Source organism: Bubalus kerabau, chromosome 17, assembly GCF_029407905.1.
Source record: "Bubalus kerabau isolate K-KA32 ecotype Philippines breed swamp buffalo chromosome 17, PCC_UOA_SB_1v2, whole genome shotgun sequence".
Taxonomy (NCBI): Eukaryota; Metazoa; Chordata; class Mammalia; order Artiodactyla; family Bovidae; genus Bubalus; species Bubalus kerabau.
This window is the reverse complement of record NC_073640.1, coordinates 30939225-30958792: the sequence shown is the minus strand read 5'-3', so window position 1 is coordinate 30958792 and position 19568 is coordinate 30939225. Positions and strand designations below refer to the sequence as shown.

At 38.7% G+C, this 19568-nt stretch overlaps 1 long non-coding RNA gene across 1 annotated transcript in view; it reads left to right on the top strand.

Annotated features, from left to right (window-relative positions):
• LOC129631454 (uncharacterized) overlaps nt 1–19568 on the top strand; it is a 73614-nt gene that overhangs the window by 29511 nt on the left and 24535 nt on the right. The window contains exon 2 of the long non-coding RNA XR_008704038.1: nt 10111–10226. This is a non-coding gene — a long non-coding RNA (uncharacterized LOC129631454). The remainder of the gene's footprint in view (nt 1–10110; nt 10227–19568) is intronic.

The window sequence follows — 19568 nt, the reverse complement described above, 5'->3', positions numbered from 1 at the left end:
GGGCTACAGTCCACGGGGCCTCAAAGAGTTGGACACAACTGAGTGATTGAGTACACACACACACACACACACATACATACTTGCTTTCTTAATATTACTTCCTACTGAAAAGCATATTTTTCCTTTTCTAAGTTGGCCTAATTACTATTTTATTAAAACATTTAATTTGTTCCTTGATCCAGACCTATGCTAAACTATGTCCTATGTGTACAGATTGTTACTTTATTAATAAGCAAAGGTGACTTTAAGGGAAAAAAATCCATCATTAATAAGCACCAGGAACTGTAGGAAATGTTTTCTCCCAGTATCTGTTTGGATATCTTTTAGCGTCCCTGTTACACAGGTGAGAGAGTGAGGTAGAGATAAGTTTAGTGGCTTGTCTGCTGTCACCTGGGTGGAGAGCCTGGTAGAGCTGGGAACAGAGGCCCGATTTGCCCATGTTGCTACAAACCCTGAGCTGCCTCTCTGATTTTATTACTAGTCTTGAACTGATCTCTAAAATAAAGCTGTGAAAAGCCTCAAAAAACAAAACACAACACCAAGAAGCTGTGCAGATTCTAGAAAGGACTTCCCAGGCGGCGCTAGTTGTAAAGAACCCACCTGCCAATGCAGGAGATGCAAGAAACATGGGTTCCATCCCTGAGCTGGGAAGACCCCCTGGACAGGGAAATGGCAGCCCACCTCAGTATTCTTGCCTGGAAAATCCCATGGCTGGAGGAGCCTGGTGGCTACAGTCCATCCAGTCACAAAGAGACACGACTGAGAAACTGAACACTGAACACTGGAAAACACCTGTATTTCTACTTTTGGGGTATTCCCAACAATCCCTACAACAGCCTCATGTTTGCATTATAAAATAAATAAATTCTGATTAAATAAATGAAATGGTCCAAGAAATCCTAGTTTCTTTGCCTTGATCATCGATTTACTGATCAATATTCTGAGGATTATTTTGTTTTCTTGCTATTTTGATATTGAGAATGAGTTGTCCTGAGTGTCTGAAACATATTTAGTTGGCTTGGTTGAATACTTTGCTTTGTAAATTTATATAATTACGTTCATATCCAGTTTAGTTTCCTGAGAATTTGGATGGTGTGAGATTTCCAGAGACGTGATATGAAAGTCACTAGTGAAAGTGAAGTCGCTCAGTCATGTCCGACTCTTTGTGACCCCATGGACTGCAGCCTCCCAGGCGCCTCCGTCCATGGGATTTTCCAGGCAAGAGTACTGGAGTGGGTTGCCATTTCCTTCTCCAGGGGATCTTCCTGACTCAGGGATTGAACCCGGGTCTCCTGCATTGCAGGTAGACACTTTACCCTCTAAGCCACCAGGGGAGCCCATGAAAGTCACTAGGCTCCTTCATTTATTTTTTCTTAACATATTCTAAAACCTCTCTTTATTTTTCCTCAGTCCTTAATGTTTCTCTCTCCCCAGACCCGACTCACATTTTGCTACTCATTCCTTTCTGAGCTTACCGGTCCATCTTCAAGAATTGTAAGGTAACACTGTATACACAACAGTTCTACTTCAAACTTGAGCCACTGTCCATACAAATACACTCGCACCTGTCAGACCACACACCCTGGTGCACAAAACAGATCTCTAGCAGCTCACGCTGACATGTCTCTAAAAGCAGTCGGCTTTCACAGCCAGTCTCTAGGGAGGTTAAAAAAACCCCGCAGCTAGCAGGGCTGGTGTTCTGGCAGTCTGACTTCAGCTCCTCACACGACCTGCCTGTTCTGCCACAAGGTGTAATTTCAACTCCAAGAAAGTGTTCCCTTTCGCTTGGCCTCACATCAGATCACCATCTAATCTAGCCCAGAGATTTTTCATTAGGTTTCATTACAGGACGTTACAGTTTCCGTTGCATTGCAGTGCTCTCCACAGAGACTTTTCACTGATTTTAGTTCGAGAAATTAAGTGATCTCAAGTGCAGCCGTGGCAGCACCCATTACAATGTCAGATTTTAAAGCCAAATAAAACTGAAAAACTCATGTTTGGAATCCCAAGTATGCCAAAAGTTCCAAAGACAGTTTATTAAGACAATAACATTGATAATAATAATATTAAATAAAAGCAAAAACTACATGTTTTGGAAAAAATCCATTGGTGCATTCATTCCTTCAACAATTTTTTTTTCTTTTACGTACCTGATAAATTCCAGGCCCTGCTAGCAAAAGGAAATAAGTTTGTTTGTGTACTTCTTAACCATTCTGTACATAATAATGAAGAGAGATTTGGAGCTCTTTGGCTAAGCTGAATATCAGGAATGTATATATTTTTCTACATGGTGGTGGTGGTTTAGTCACTAAGTCATGTCCAACTCTTGAAATTCCATGCACTGTAGTCTGCCAGGCTCTTCTGTCCATGGGATTTCCCAGGCATGAATTCTGGAGTGGGTTGCCATTTTCTTCTCCAATTCTTCTACATGAAGGAAGGTAAATGTTTGTGTGTCAGGACTGGCACATACATAACTCTGATAGAATTTTAGTAACTGGATCCCTTGGCAAATTCAGTTCTTTCTTGTGCCTTCCTTAGGAGAAGTCTCAGAGTTTTGTTTTGTTTTATGTCCAAAGACCACAGATTCAGTTCCATAAGTGGTGCTGATTTACAGAACATGTAGTACATTTTTCCTAAGCAAATAGAGAAGTGACAGCATATGCCATTAATCAAACAAAACTAAACAAGCACTTCCTTTCAGCCTCTCTTTCATTTCCTCTTCTTAGTAGCTAGCCTTTGGACTCTCATCCATGCTTTCTGTCACCACGTCTCTCTGTCTCTTTCTGTTAATCTGTGTCTTTCTGTCTGTTGACCTAAAACAAATAGACTGCCAATTATTTCTCCAACAAAAAAGAAAAAAGAAAGAAAGGAAAGAAAGAAAAAAGGGATGGCAGGGTGATTTAATCGGGATTAGTAAAGAACTGGAGTCCAGAGTCTGCAGCCACAGTGAGCCACTGACAAGTGGAGAAGAGGAACTCTTTAATAGAGTGGAAAAGGAAGATGGGTGGGCTCTAGTAAACAAAGTGACCGTGGCTTTTCACTGGCTAATAGTTGTAAGGAAAGGAGCTTTTATTCCCTATTGAGCTGTGATCTTTGAAGGATGTGAAAGCTCCCACTTCTGGCCTCCTAACTTGATTTAATTGAGGTTTCCAAAGACCCTGATGCTGAGAAAGATTGAGGGCAAGAGGAGAAGGGGGCAACAGAGAATGAGATGGCTGGACAGCATCACTGACTCAATGGACTTCAGTTTGAGCAAACTCAAGGAGATAGTGAAAGACAGGGAAGCCTGACGTGCTGCAGTTCATGATCACAAAAAGTTGGACATGACTTAATGGCTGAACAACAACAATAACAAGAAGAACCTCTTTGTCTCTCTGTCTGTCTGTCCATCTCTCTCTCTCTTGCTTTCTACTGCCTCTATCCATACCCTCTCCATTCTCCTTTTCTTCCTGCCTTGTTTCCTCCTACCTCATCCCTCCTTTCTCGAGATCTGCCACTGGGTCATGGAAAGCCTCTTTTCTATATAAAGTAGCTTGTTCCTCATTCTGTTCCTCTACTTGCCTTCTATGGTCTCACACAATCTTGTCACTAAGCACAACAACGCATCTTTCTTACACTCCAAGATCTTCAGAAAGCAGGGAAGGAATTCTCCTGACAGTGGAAATTGTTGTTGTTGTTTTTCCTAATTACTTTTTGTCATAGCTCCTTTCATTAAAAAAATAAAATTATATTGGTAAATCCACAGAATCCTAGGAGTAACTTTTTTAAAAAGATGGTTGCATAATTTTAAACTTAAGTTTGACTCAGTGATAAAGAATCTGCCTGCCAATGCAGAAGTCGCAGGAGATGTGGGTTCGATTCCTGAGTCGAGAAGTTCTTCTGGAGGAGGAAATTGCTTCCTACTCTGGTGTTCTTGCCTGGGAAATTCCATGGACAGAGGAGCCTGGTGGACTATAATATAGTCCAAGGTGTCGCAAAGAGTTGGACATGACTGAGCAACTAAACAAAGCAAAAATGAAATAGTAAGCTGGAAACCTATGGATTCATTTTTGCAGGTTTAGTTATTGATGATGAGTAAGTCTTCACATTTGGGAAATATGATGGTAAGTCTACAAAAGTTTCTGCATCATCATGATTTAGTGTCTGCAGTCAAGAATGCAGATGGATTTTCCTACAAGGCTTTCCTGATAAATGGCAAGTTGATGTTTTTGCTAATAAAGTATCAACCCAGGAATTGAGCGTTGATTGCAAAAAGACGTTTTTGTGAACCCTAGGTTTGAAAATAACCTGTTTTCCATTTACTTCCAAAGTAACAGCTCAAACTTTACATTTGCTCTAAAGTAATCCTCACAATAGTCATGGTTTTCCCAGTGGTCATGTATGGGAGCAAGAGTTGGACTGTGAAGAAAGCTGAGAGCCGAAGAATTGATGCTTTTGAACTGTGGTGTTGGAGAAGACTCTTGAGAGTCCCTTGGACTGCAAGGAGATCCAACCAGTCCATTCTGAAGGAGATCAGCCGTGGGTGTTCTTTGGAAGGAATGATGCTAAAGCTGAAACTCCAGTACTTTGGCCACCTCATGAAAAGAGTTGACTCATTGGAGAAGACTCTGATGCCAGGAGGGACTGGGGGCAGGAGGAAAAGGGGACAACAGAGGATGAGATGTCTGGGTGGCATCACCGACTCTATGGACATGAGTTTGAGTGAACTCCAGGAGTTGGTGATGGACAGGGAGGCCTGGAGTGCTGCAATTCATGGAGTCACAAAGAGTCGGACATGACTGAACTACTGAACTAACTAACTAATCCTCACAAGGAGATCCAACCTGTCCACACTAAAGGAGACCAGTCCTGGGTGTTCATTGGAAGGACTGATGCTGAGGCTGAAACTCCAATACTTTGGCCACCTCATGCAAACAGTTGACTCATTGGAAAAGTCCCTGATGCTGGGAGGGATTGGGGGCAGGAGGAGAAGGGGATGACAGAGGATGAGATGGCTGGATGGCATCACCAACTTGATGTACATGAGTTTGGGTAAACTCTGGGAGTTGGTGATGGACAGGGAGGCCTGGTGTGCTGTGGTTCATGGGGTCACAAAGAGTCGGACACGACTGAGCGACTGAACTGAACTGAACTGAATCCTCACAACTTCAGAAATAGTACAAAAACCATAACACACTTAGCTGCTGAGTTAACTTGTACTGCATTGAACATGCTGTAATCTAATACAACAGAGATATTTTTATTTCCCTAAAGACATGCCTTTCTCATTGCCTAAGACATTTTTTGAGATCTAACAAACTTCTGGCGTGGATAGAAACAAGATGGTTTCACTGCACTGTGAAGGAAAAAACAAACCTGTAACTAACTCTAAACCAAGCTGTGCGGATTTTTTTTTTTTTTCACAGCTGGAATACTAGTTTTTATTACAGCTCAACTGGCATGGCAAATTAAAATTCATCTCTGTTTGCTAAACTGCTACTTAAAATGGCTTCTACCAACTGTTACTGTTGAATATTATGTTGTCATTTATGCATTTAGTGGGAATGGCTCAATAGCATGAATATTTTAAAACAAGTACATAGGAGGTACTTTTCCCCCCATTGGTTTTCAATAGTTTACTATCTGAATTATGTTTTGAGTTCTTGGTCAAACTCAGCTTAATTTTCACTGGTGATAAGGCAGCTGTCGACTGAAAGAATTAAATAGTCTTTATAGGTACATTATAGCTGCAGTTCCTGATTATAGCCAAACAACTCTATTTTATTACTTCTCTGTTACATTACTCTGCAGATTTGTCACTTATGAAAACCAAGGGATTTTCAGTGACAATTCAACCTTCCTCACACAATACGTGACACATTGTTAACAACAACAATGACAAAAGATCCTTCCCTTTGTTTTTGTGCATTTTACATTTATTTTCATTGAGCACAAAAGTCTGCAGACTATCTTGAATGAATTACATATCCAGCATTTGTTCACTATGCTGATTGTAAGTGTTTATGAGCACTTTTATTTTTTGGTATTAATGAAATAAAACAAAGAAAAGCACTCAGTGTCATGATGTATCTGCATACAAAATCAGCATGTTATTTCTTCCCTTAATACTCATAATCCTAATTACCTCCTTGGGGAAACCTCTACCAATATTCCAGACAGAATAAACCTTATTCTCATCTGAGTTATACTCTATATTTCCTGAATCATTCTGCTCTTCTTCTTCCTAGAATGTTTTTTAAACTCTTTGTTTACATGTCTATCACAGAGATAAGATCATGGGATATATCCTGCACTTCATTAAACACGGGAATGCCCAACCCAATCTCCCTTACTGAAAGTCCTTATCATTACTGAAATATTGAAATAGAATTTCTGTGACTTGTTTGAATGATAAGGAAAATATGTAAAATAAGTAAAAATTCAGCTGTTATTTTTTCTAAAATTCTGTTCTAATCAAATCTTGAAGTCACAGTTTATCTATTATACTTGCCACTTAAATAGCCTCCCTTTTCCAAAAAAAAAAAAAAAACCTTCATAGATGATAATTTATTGAAAACTACCTCTATGTTTATTTTTTTCTAGTGATTTTCGTGCATTAACTTCAAATGAAAAGAATAGTTTTTATAAGCCCTAAATTGAGAAAAAGCTCTTAGGTTCAAAGACATAGAGTCATAATTTTGCTTCAGAAAATAAAAATGTAGTTACAATTAACCATTATTTTTTGCAGGGTTATCAAAATTACAATTCATCTACTATTTTCTAGAACACAGAGATTCTGCTTCATTATGCAGATTGTTTCTTAAAGGATCAGATTCTTACAAGCACTTAACACCAAGAGGGGTACAATGCACATCTAATTTATAACCAATTTGTTTTCCAGTGTTTTATCCTAAGATACACAAAAAGAGATGACAAGAAAGAGAAGAAACCTTTGTGATGGTTTTATAGCCAACAGTAAGAAAAATGTTAACCTTTTCTTCCTTTAATATCTTGCTAGAACAACATCTTTACCTGGCATTTATCCTCTTAGCTATCTTAATCATATTGTACACTGTGAATGCCAAGAAAAATGGGCATTGGTCGTCCTTAGTAAAATGTCATGTATCTGACAACCCAGCTTGTTACTTACTACTCAGGCCCTGAATAAGTTGATTGTATTCTGTTTGTCATAATGCTTAATGTTAAGGAAACTGAGGAACAGAAAATTTATATGATAAAAAAGTTCATGAGAAAAATAGCTGCAACAGAGCACTTTGCATAAGCCAGGATCTGTGATACTTGATAGATATAAGAAGTGAGCTTTAAGCTAACTTGCTAAATAATTCTTATCATCTTATATATTCTTTACAGAATAGTATTTATAAAGAATGCTTATTTCTTTTAAATAGAACAAGTATGGTTAGCTTAAATGGTATTTCATGAAAAAAAAAAGTAACATATATTTCTTACATCTTGGACAAATGAAGTTTTGGCATTAATATCTTGCTACTAGTAAATACTAGTAGGCAAATACTTTCCCATCCATCATATTTCATCAAGTAAAAAAAAAAAGTGGCGGTTTTACTGCTTACCAGCTGGGAAAACTGGGAAACAGTGTGGCTAACCTGGAGGGTTTTGTTTTTTCTTCTTTTTCTGTTTTTAGGATTGAAATAAAGCATTTTTCAGGAGTTGGTTGCAACTTTGTAACTTTATAAGTCAGATAATCATGTCATATTGGGAAGTTAAAAATAAAGGACATTCTGTACTTGGGACAAAAGGAAAATTGTTGCTTTATTAAGGAATATAATAAGTGTAGTTTGAAGCCTAGGTAGGATTTTTATGTGATTATCTTTAGGGTATATTAGATAAGCATCTCCAGGTTTGTCCTTTGACGTATCATCTGTATTCTCAGTATGAATTTCTAACAAGATTTTCACATTATTTTTTATGCTATTGAAAGAAATTGCATGTCTACATAGAGAAGACAGTGACACATATACACAGAAATCCTTTCCATGAAAATCATCAAGAATGATGCCATAGTGGCACAATTCTAGAATGAACACGCCACAGTGGTTGGGTGAAGGATCATGGGCATTAAGCATTGTGTGGTGCCAGAATATTTCATCTCAAAATATGACATTTTGGCTTAAGCATTATTTTGAGCTGAAGGCAATTTAGAAGAAGGTTCAAGAAAAATGTCTCTGCCTTCCCCCTATTTGCCTAAAATCAGGACAGAAATTTAAAAAGGTGTGCCTCTCTCCACTGTACCAGGAAGGACAAAAGTTAATCATTCAAGACCACTTTAGACCTTCATCAGCTGGGAGATGGCACCAAAGCCATCCACCTAATAAACCTCACGAATGAGCCTTTCTCCATCATTAGTTTCCATGTATCTTCCTTACAATTTACAGCCTAAGGAACTTAAAATCCTTCTCTTCTGCCTTGTCACTTCTCTTAAAATGTATCGTGCCTTTGCTGAGATACTACATAAACCCAAGTTCTAGCCAACTCTTTGTGTTACTCATCCGTGAGTGCTCCCACGTGTAAGGAGGATACATGTGCTAATAAACTTCTATTTGTTTTTCTTCTGTGAATCCGTCTTTTGTCAATCCAATTTACAAGGCCTCAGCCAGAGAACCTAGAAGGGTAGCAGGGGAAAAAAACTCCTCCTTTGCAGCATCCACTTGATTAGGAGTATAAATAATTTCCCTTAAAAATTGTAATGTCTTATCACGGTTTAAATTCCTTTATAACCTCTACATCCCTTCTGATATTTTACTGATGTTTCCCAAGTCATATCATTACTGTCCCATCCACTCATTTAGTTAAAAATATTTATCAAATCTATCTGCTGTGATAGTGTTGGGTTGGCCAACCCAATACTTTCCCTAATGGAACTTAGAGCAGTGAAGATGGGGTTACTGATACAAATTAATGTACATTTTCAAATTGTGGTGTGAATTTGAAAGAAAGGAACAAAAGTCTCATAAGAGTAAAGAATTGATGTGGCCCTGTGAGAATGAAAAGGGGAGAAGCAGGCCAGATTTAGTTGACCTAAGGAAATAAAATAAAAACTGTTTTGTGCTTTATGTTCTGTTCAATACGTATGTTCTGGACAACATAGCTACCTGTGGCTACTGTGCACTTAAATATAGCTTGGGTGATGGAAGAATTGGGTTTTTTAATTTATTCAAGTGTAATTAATTTAAAGAGCCAGATGCAGATAGTACTTCTAGATAAACTAAATGACTCCACTGCCCCATACATATGGTGCACCCCTATTTCTAGAGTTACATACACAGTTGCCTTTTTCCTAAATATAAATTTCTGTGATTAAATTTATATAAATATAAAATCGTGTGGTTTTCATCAGTCTAGGAAATATCTGATGAAGGAAAAAAGAACGACAAAACTTATTATTTAAGACCACCTATACCTTTCTATTGATGTGTTACTGTTTAAATAGAAGTATCTCAATTGCTGTCTTAAGAGTAAGAAGGAGGAAGGGAAGACAAAGGAGGAGAAGAAAGGGGAGGAAGAAAAATCAGAACCCTTTAAGTTATTTCTTGATAGTTTTGAAGAACCTTATTTCCACTTTGAGTAAGAGATATAATGGTATAAACTATCAATCTCATATCTACATGTACTAATTTAACTTGGAAATGAAGTCAAAGGATACAAAGGCTATGGGACTGTAATTATAATGAAGAATTGCAAGCATTTCTCCAGTAAAAGCTGTAAAGGTAGACATAGCCATTAAATAGTTGTTCTAATGCTACCTTGAACAGGAGCTCTCCCTGTAAACAATTATATTTATATTTCAGTTATAATTACTCTTGTCTAGATGCTTAGATGTTTAAAACTCACTCAGAAATTCTATTAAGTTTAATGTCATAGATAATTCTTAGTCAAATAAAGCAGTAACAGGTATAATGATGAAAATGGCCAACTTATTGACATGTCATATGCAGATTGTGGTCTTAAGGGTCAATTCATTTTCACTCAATATTTTAATCAGTTACTATGCATTAAGTATTTTCCTAAAGGCTAGGGAGTACTTATACAAATGTATAAGTCATGAATTTTTTCCCAAATAATTTTATGATCTAAATGTCATTTTTTTCACAGTATGGTCCACAGACAACCTATTAATACATCAGAATTACCTGAGAAGCATGGTAAGAACACACATTTCTGGATCCCAACCATGACCATTACCAACCTGGAATCTACAGGTGCCTCAGGTAAGTCTAACATATGCTAATTTTGAGGATAATTGGCCTAATGTGATGAAAGATAGGATTGGGGTGTATCAAGGTTATTTCAAGTGATACTTGGAGAAAATAGGTGGATAGTGATTCTATTAACTGAAATTAAGATTAGAGGCACCATATTACCATTGGGAGTGGATAAAATATTCTGAAACATTCTCAAGTAGATGAGTTAAATAGGTATCTCTCACTTAGGGCACTGGAAATAAATATTTGGGATTCATCAGCACAAAGATTATCATTGAGTCTGGTAATATTACCCGAAAAGAATATTCTTGAGTACAGTAAGATTTTAATTTTTTGTAAAGAATAACAAAAAAAAAATCTTTAGGAAAAATACTCCAAAGCAATCAGAGAACATGAAGTGCATTTTTGTGACCCCACTGGACTGTAGCCCACCAAGTTCCTCTGTCCATGGGATTCTCCAGGCAAAAAATGCTGGAGTAGGTTGCCATTTCCTTCTCCAGGGGATCTTCCCAACCCAGGGATCGAACCTCTGTCTCTTATTCCTCCTGCATTAGCAGGCAGGTTCTTTACCACTAGCACCACCTGAGAAGCCCACAATCAGAAGCAAGCAAGTAAAAGAAGCAATCAAAGCATTACAAATTACATAAGTTAAGATTTGAAGAGCTGATTTGTCTTTAGCCCTGCTCAGATTACAAGACTCCTGTGACAGACTGGATGAAGCACAAGTTGGAATCAAGATCGCTGGGAGAAATATCAATAACCTCAGATACACAGATGACACCACCCTTATGGCAGAAAGTGAAGAACTAAAGAGCATCTTGATGAAAGTGAAAGAGGAGAGTGAAAAAGTTGGCTTAAAGCTCAACATTCAGAAAACTAAGATCATGGCATCTGGTCCTATCAATTCATGGCAAATAGATGGGGAAACAATGGAAACAGTGACACACTTTATTTTTGGGGGCTCCAAAATCACTGCAGATGGTGACTGTAGCCATGAAATTAAAAGACGCTTGTTCCTTGGAAGAAAAGTTATGACCAACCTAGGCAGCATATTAAAAAGCAGACATTTCTTTGCCAACAAAGGTCCGTCTAGTCAAAGCTATGGTTTTTCCAGCAGTCATGTTTGGATGTGAGAGTTGGACTATAAAGAAAGCTGAACGCCAAAGAATTGATGCCTTTGAACTATGGTGTTGGCGAAGACTCTTGAGAGTCCCTTGGACAACAAGGAGATCCAACCAGTTCATCCTAAAGGAAATCAGTCCTGAATATTCACTGGAAGGGCTGATGCTGAAGCTGAAACTCCAATACTTTGGCCACATCATGGGAAGAACTGACTCATTGGAAAAGACCCTGATGCTGGGAATGATTGAAGGTAGGAGGAGAAGGGGCTGACAGAGGATGAGATGGTTGGATGGCATCACCGACTCAATGGACATAAGTTTGAGTAATCTCCGAGAGTTGGTGATGGACAGGAAAGCCTGGCATACTGCAGTCCATGGGGTCGCAAAGAGTTGGACACAACTGAGCAACTGATCTGAACTGAACTGACTGATGATGACATCAAGATAGGAGTCTCCTCCATTGCCTATTGCATCCTTTTAGTTGACTTTGTTATCCACCTTGATCTCTTCTGTAGGCCCCATTAAACCATCAGCACCTGCAGATCTCATAGTCTCTCAGGTGCAGAGAAGAGCTATTCTCTCCTGGTGAAGGAAACAAGTTCTAAATGTGTCTCTTATGGATCCATGAGTGTCACACGCCCCACACATCAACAAATCATTAGGATCTGGAAAGTAAAATATGTGTATTATCATCTACAGGAGCAGAGGTAGGGTTAATTACCACCACAAACACCACTACAACCACCAAATCATATGACCTGAGATTCAGGAAGAGAATAAGCCTGAAAGAAAATTTGTAATAGCTTTAGGAAGTAGGAATAGAGATTAGGTAGCCAGATAGCAGAGAAGGCAATGGCAACACACTCCAGTACTCTTGCCTGGAAAATCCCATGGACTAAAGAGCCTGGTAGGCTGCAGTCCATGAGGTTGTGGAAAGTCAGACACAACCGAGTGACTTCACTTTCACTTTTCACTTTCATGCATTGGAGAAGGAAATGGCAACCCACTCCAGTGTTCTTGCCTGGAGAATCCCAGGGACGGGGGAGCCTGGTGGGCTGCCGTCTATGGGGTCACACCGAGTTGGACACAACTGAAGCGACTTAGCAGCAGCAGCAGCAGCAGCCAAATAGAACAAAAATGTCAACTTCACTGAGCATTAAAGTCACGGTTACAGCTCATTGTTTGAGGAATATAACTTTCTTGTCTTTTTGAAAACTAGGCTATCACTTTCCTGCCTTCAGCCTCCCTGTTCCTCCCCCACTCACTATTATTCTTCAAAGATCAGTAGTTTGGCAATCTAATTTCCTGCTTACTTGAGTACCCTGGGAAGTCATAAATCCTGACTGGGGTCCTTGAACTCATTTAAGACCTCTATTTTGGTGTCATAATGTATACACACATCTGACTGTGAGATGCATTAAATATAACTACTCATTTCCATAATCATTCACAGTTTCGCATTGTACTAAATAAGACTCCCTGAAATTTTTTTTTCTTAAACTCCTCTCTGGGCTTTGTCCATGGAAGAATGCTGTTTAAAGGGCAGCCTCAGATAATTCACATCGCTAAAGGTCATAAAGTCGGAAAAAGAAGAATGATGGAGTTGCTCATAAAAGAAGGCAAGTGATATTAAGTGGAGGCTATTTGAGTGTAGGGAAATTGAATAATGAATAGGAAGAGTCAGGATGCTTGATTGAAAGAATATAAATGTGTACCTTAAATATTGGGATACTATAGAGTTATTAAAAAGTAAACAGTGTAAAAGAGGAAAAACATATTTAAATCATGGAAAGTATTGGCTAGCAAAGACTTAAATTGCAATAAAATTGCATGCATTCTGTATTTTATTCTTTATACTTTTCTTTATTTCCCAGACTTTCAAAGCACATATTATCTCACAATTAAATCAAAAGATAAACATCTGTTTGAGATGCACTCTTCTTTACCCCTCACATCAAAACATTTTAATTTTATTGCTTACACTCAGATTTTTCTTAAAATATGCACAAGATCTTGAAGTCATATCAAGGATTCCTATCAGAGTTCACCTAGAAAAAGTCATAAAATGTATAACAGTCACTCCATTATTTTTCAAGCTTCAGTGATCCCATAACTTCAGCTATCCAGAAAATATCCAGGAAGCAGAAGGAAATTATCATAAAAACATGTAGAAGTATGGCAAATGCTCATATACCTAAGCAATACATTCAAAATTTTGCTGCTGCTGCTGCACTTTAGTCGTGTCCGACTCTGTGCGACCCCACAGAGGGCAGCCCACCAGGCTTCCCATCCCTGGGATTCTCCAGGCAAGAACACTGGAGTGGGTTGCCATTTCCTTCTCCAATGCGTGAAAGTGAAAGTGAAACTGAAGTCGCTCAGTCGTGTCAGACTCTAGCGACCCCATGGACTGCAGCCTACCAGGCTCCTCCGTCCATGGGATTTTCTAGGCAATTTTGCGGGATGTGTGAAAATAACAGATAATTAGTTATTTTTCCCGGAGAAGGCAATGGCACCCCACTCCAGTACTCTTGCCTGGAAAATCCCATGGAAGGAGGAGCCTGGTGGGCTGCAGTCCATGGGGTCGCGAAGAGTCGGACATGACTGAGCGACTTCACTTTCACTTTTCACTTTCCTGCATTGGAGAAGCAAATGGCAACCCACTCCAGTGTTCTTGCCTGGAGAATCCCAGGGACGGGGGAGCCTGGTGGGCTGCCTTCTATGGGGTTGCACAGAGTCGGACACGACTGAAGTGACTTAGCAACTTAGCAGCAGTTATTTTTCCTTGAAAGAGTTTAAATAATTTTATGCCTTATCTTAAGTGACTGTTTTTAAAGATGATAATTAAAAAATCATATGGAAATCAATCCTAAACAAAAAGAAACAGTGTTCTCATTAGATTTCCTAATATGCTTAATCTAGAAGTCAACTGAAATAATTTCTTGATTGATATTTTTTTCCTTTCCTTGCAGTTCCTTGCTCAAACTCTCCTCTTATGCAGTTCAACTCATTTGTCACTTTTCAGCTAAACCAGTGACTCTCAATATTTTTATTTTTATTATCAATCCCCAGGAACATTGAACATTTCAGACACATTTTTCCTGATAATCCTCCATAAAATTTTAATACAACAGGTATATATAATATATATATACTTGTTTTTTTAATCTTATTTTATTTTAAATTTTTATTAGAGTACAGTTGATTTGCAATTTTGGTTTCAGGTTTCAGCAAAGTGAATCAGTTATACATATACATATATCTACTCTGTTTTAGATTCTTTTCCTATGTAGGTCAATATAGAGCTCCTTATGTTATACAGTAGTTCTGCATTAGTTATCTGTTTATATGGTGTGTATGTCAATCCCAATCTCCCAATTTATCACCCCCCACCATTGCCTCCTGGTAACTGTGATCAATAGCAATTTAGGAAAAAGTTATTTGAGTTGTCTTATAAGAATAATGTATGTTTGCCATTCATCTGTTGCCTTTTAATTTAATAAAGAAATATAGATTAAAAAGATTGCCCCTTTCAAGTACACGTTCTCCTACTGTTTGTATATATATGTGCTTTATATGTAACAAGAGGAAGATCTTTTTCTGCCCCAAAGAATCAATTTTCACACCCTTAGAAATGATATCACCCTCATGGAGAATGCCTGTACAGAGAACATCACGAAGGAAGAACTATCGGGGTTTAGGGACATGCATTCTTCATTGCACAGAAATGGCCCCCAAACTGCAGGACCTTTAGCTTCTTTGGATCATGCCCAACAAATATCAGTAATATCTCTAGTCAGTGGGATAACAAAAAAAATGCTCCCTAAGAAAAGAGAGTTTCCTTACAGAAGAATTCCAAATTGTATATATAGGTACTCTTCATCCAGGAAGTAGGGCTTTACCCCTTCTTCACTGACCTTGGACTAGACTTATGATTGGCTTCCAATGAACTGAATAGGGAAAGAAAAATAGTAGGAACTTAATAGTTAAAGAACCTGATACACCCCATGTTAACATGTGATAAAGTTTATCATCTCCAGTGATGTCATATTGATACCACATGCCCCTGATATAAGTGTTCTTTGTGATATTCTTTTTTAAAAAGGTATAACTCTGATCTAATCATGAGAAAAACATTAGACAAACACAAATCAAGAGGCATTCTACAAAATATCTGATTGGTCAGTACTCCTAAAACTGTCAAGGTCACAGAAAGCAAAGGATGAATTACTTCAAAGACCAGAGGACACCAAAGAGATGTGACCATTTAAGGCAAGTAATGTACTAATTAGGGCTTCCAAGATGGCTCAGTAGGTAAAGAATCCACCTGCGATTCCGGAAATGCAGGCAGACGCTGGTTTGATTCCCAGGTTGAGAAGATTCCCTGGAAAAGGGCATGGCAACCACTCCAGTATTCTTGCCTGTAAAATCCCATGGACAGAGGAGCCTGGCGGGCTACTTTTCACAGGGTCACAAAGAGTTGGCTACGACTGATGGGACTGAGCACACAAAGCACAATGTACTGATTTAGATCCTGAAACACACCATAAAAGGTTCTAAGTGGAAAAACTGGTAACATCCAAATGGAGTTGGGATTTTAGTTAATAGAAGTGTACTCTGTTAGTTTGGACAAATGCACTGTGCTAATGTAAGATATTGACAAAATAGGAAATTAAAAGAGAGGTATATGGAACTCTCTGTTCTAAATGTATAGATGTTTTGTACATCTAAAATTACTCCAAAATAAAAAAGTTTATTTTAAAATGCCCTCCCCCACACTGCCAAATGGGGCTTCCCTGGTAGCTCAGCTGGTAAAGAATCCACCTGTAATATAGGAGATCCCAGTTCAATTCCTGGGTTAGGAAGATCCCCTGGAGAAAGGATAGGCTACCCACTCCAGTACTGTGGTCTTCCCTGGTGGCTCAGCTGGTAAAGAATTTGCTGCAGTGTGGGAGAGCTAGGTTCGACCCTGGGTTGGAAGATCCCCTGGAGAAGGGAATGGCCACCCACTCCAGTATTCTGGCCTGGAGAATTCCATGGACTGTATAGTCCATGGGGTGGCAAAGAGTCAAACACAACTGAGTGACTTTCACCTTCAAACACTACCAAACATTCCCTCTGGGCAATAGCACCCTGAATGGAGAAAACTATTAGACTAACCTTTTTAAAATGCACGTCCAATCATGTCACTTTCTGGAAAAATTTTTAAATAAGCACCCCACTCTTATTTATCACATAAGATCCACACTGTATCGTTTTTGATGACCTTTCTGAACACATCTCTTTCTACTCCATCTCTGATATCCTTCTCTTCCTTTACCACTCCTGGATTTTCACATTCTCCTGACTGTGTCTGTTGTTTCATGCTTATATACCTCCACACTGTCTCATAGCATGGTAGTAGACATGATTTAGAAATAGATTACAATGAATATTTGTCTGAGTTTAAGAAAGATTAAATGGGCCAAGGAGAATGGCTGTTAGTGTTCACTTTAGTTATTCCCTGCTACCTACAATAGTCATTCTCTCTGACAGAATCTTTTGATCAAAGATCTAGTCATGTAGATTATTGTCTGCTTGAAAAATGTCCTGTTGTGCCCCAAGAATGAACTAGAGGTGAGGAAGCCCATAGCCTGTGCAGTATCAGACCTCACAATTCTATAGCTCAGATACGTTCACAGCAAAACTTTGACAGATGGCTCTCAGAAATGATTCACTTCAGAATGGGAGAAAATAATAGCAAATGAAGCAACTGACAAACAACTAATCTCAAAAATATACAAGCAACTCCTACAGCTCAATTCCAGAAAAATTAATGACCCAATCAAAAAATGGGGCAAAGAACTAAATAGACATTTCTCCAAAGAAGACATACAGATGGCTAACAAACACAGGAAAAGATGCTCAACATCACTCATTATCAGAGAAATGCAAATCAAAACCACTATGAGGTACCATTTCACTCCAGTCAGAATGGCTGCGATCCAAAAGTCTACAAATAATAAATGCTGGAGAGGGTGTGGAGAAAAAGGAACCCTCTTACACTTTTGGTGGGAATGCAAACTAGTACAGCCACTATGGAGAACAGTGTGGAGATTCCTTAAAAAACTGGAAATAGACCTGCCTCATGATCCAGCAATCCCACTGCTGGGCATACACACTGAGGAAACCAGAAGGGAAAGAGACACATGTACCCCAATGTTCATCGCAGCACTGTTTATAATAGCCAGGACATGGAAGCAACCTAGATGCCCATCAGCAGATGAATGGATAAGAAAGCTGTGGTACATATACACAATGGAGTATTACTCAGCCACTAAAAAGAATACATTTGAATCAGTTCTAATGAGGTAGATGAAACTGGAGCCTATTATACAGAGTGAAGTAAGCCAGAAAGAAAAACACCAATACAGCATACTAACGCATATATATGGAATTTAGAAAGATGGTAACAATAAGCCTGTGTACGAGTCAGCAAAAGAGACACTGATGTATAGAACAGTCTTATGGACTCTGTGGGAGAGGGAGAGGGTGGGGAGATTTGGGAGAATGGCATTGAAACATGTAAAATATCATGTATGAAACGAGTCACCAGTCCAGGTTCGATGCACGATACTGGATGCTTGGGGCTGGTGCACTGGGACGACCCAGAGGGATGGTATGGGGAGGGAGGAGGGAAGAGGGTTCAGGATGGGGAACACAGGTATACCTGTGGCGGATTCATTTCGATATTTGGCAAAAACAATACAATATTGTAAAGTTTAAAAATAAAATAAAATTAAAAAAAAAAAAAGAAAAACACCAATACAGTATACTAACGCATATATATGGAATTTAGAAAGATGGTAACAATAACCCTGTATACGAGACAGCAAAAGACACACTGATGTATAGAACAGTCTTTTGGACTCTGTGGGAGAGGGAGAGGGTGGGATGATTTGGAGAATGGCATTGAAATACGTATAATATCATATGTGAAATGAGTCGCCAGTCCAGGTTCGATGCACGATACTGGATGCTTGGGGCTGGTGCACTGGGACGACCTAGAGGGATGGTATGGGGAGGGAGGAGGGAGGAGGGTTCAGGATGGGGAACACATGTATACCTGTGGTGGATTCATTTCGATATTTGGCAAAACTAATACAGTTATGTAAAGTTTAAAAACAAAATAAAATTAAATTAAAAAAAAAAGAAATGATTCACTTAATTTAAGCATTTGATTATTGTGATAATGAGAGGATGGTAAATATTAACACAGATTTAACCTCTCAGTAGATGGAAGTTAAATCATAACTCACAAAAAACAAAAAAGAACAGAAGTGTTCTGTGTTTAAGTGAAAGTGAAAGTTGCTCAATCATGTCCGACTCTTTGTGACCCCATGGACTATACAGTCCATGTAATTCTCCAGGCCAGAATACTGGAGTAGATCACCATTCCCTTCTCCAGGGGATCTTCCAAACCCAGGAATTGAACCCAGCTCTCCCACATTGTAGGCAGATTCTTTACAAGATGAGCCACCAGGGAAGTCCAAGAATACTGGAGTGGGTAGCCTATCCCTTCTCCAGGGAATTTTCTCGACCCAGGAATCAAACCAGGGTTTGCTGCTTTGTAGGCAGATTCTTTGTAGGAGCTCCCAGGGAAGTCTATGTTTGTTTTAAGGGCATTATTCATTAATAATAAGATATATTGGTTTATTATCTTTGTATCTTCTGTGACCCATTAAGAATTTGAATCTTTATGGATTCAATGAAAACCTACACTGAAAGAACATTGAAACAAGATTGACTGCCTAGTCATCATATTTGAAGTTGGATTTCAATGAGTCCTACAGCTTTCATAAATAAAACTCTTGTACTCTCACTGTAGACTTTTCCCCCCAAAAAATTCCATTTAAATGAACATCTGGTTAAGGAAATATTAATGTCTGTATGTGTTAGTCACTCAGTCATGTCCGACTCTTTGCGATCCCATGTGCTATAGCCCACCAGGCTCCTCTGTCCATGTAATTCCCTAGGGAAGAATACCAGAGTGGATTGCCATTTTCTCCCCAAATGTATATTAAGAGATTATTTGTCATTTTCAAGCACTAAATACATTTCTCTAAAATAGCACTTTAATTTTTGAAATATGTCTGTGTATTTTATTCTCAAAGTGTCAAATGTGTAAAATTATTGAGTATAGCTGGTTAGCTAGAGAGAAGTCCCTTTTCAGGCTGCTAAATCCCAGAAA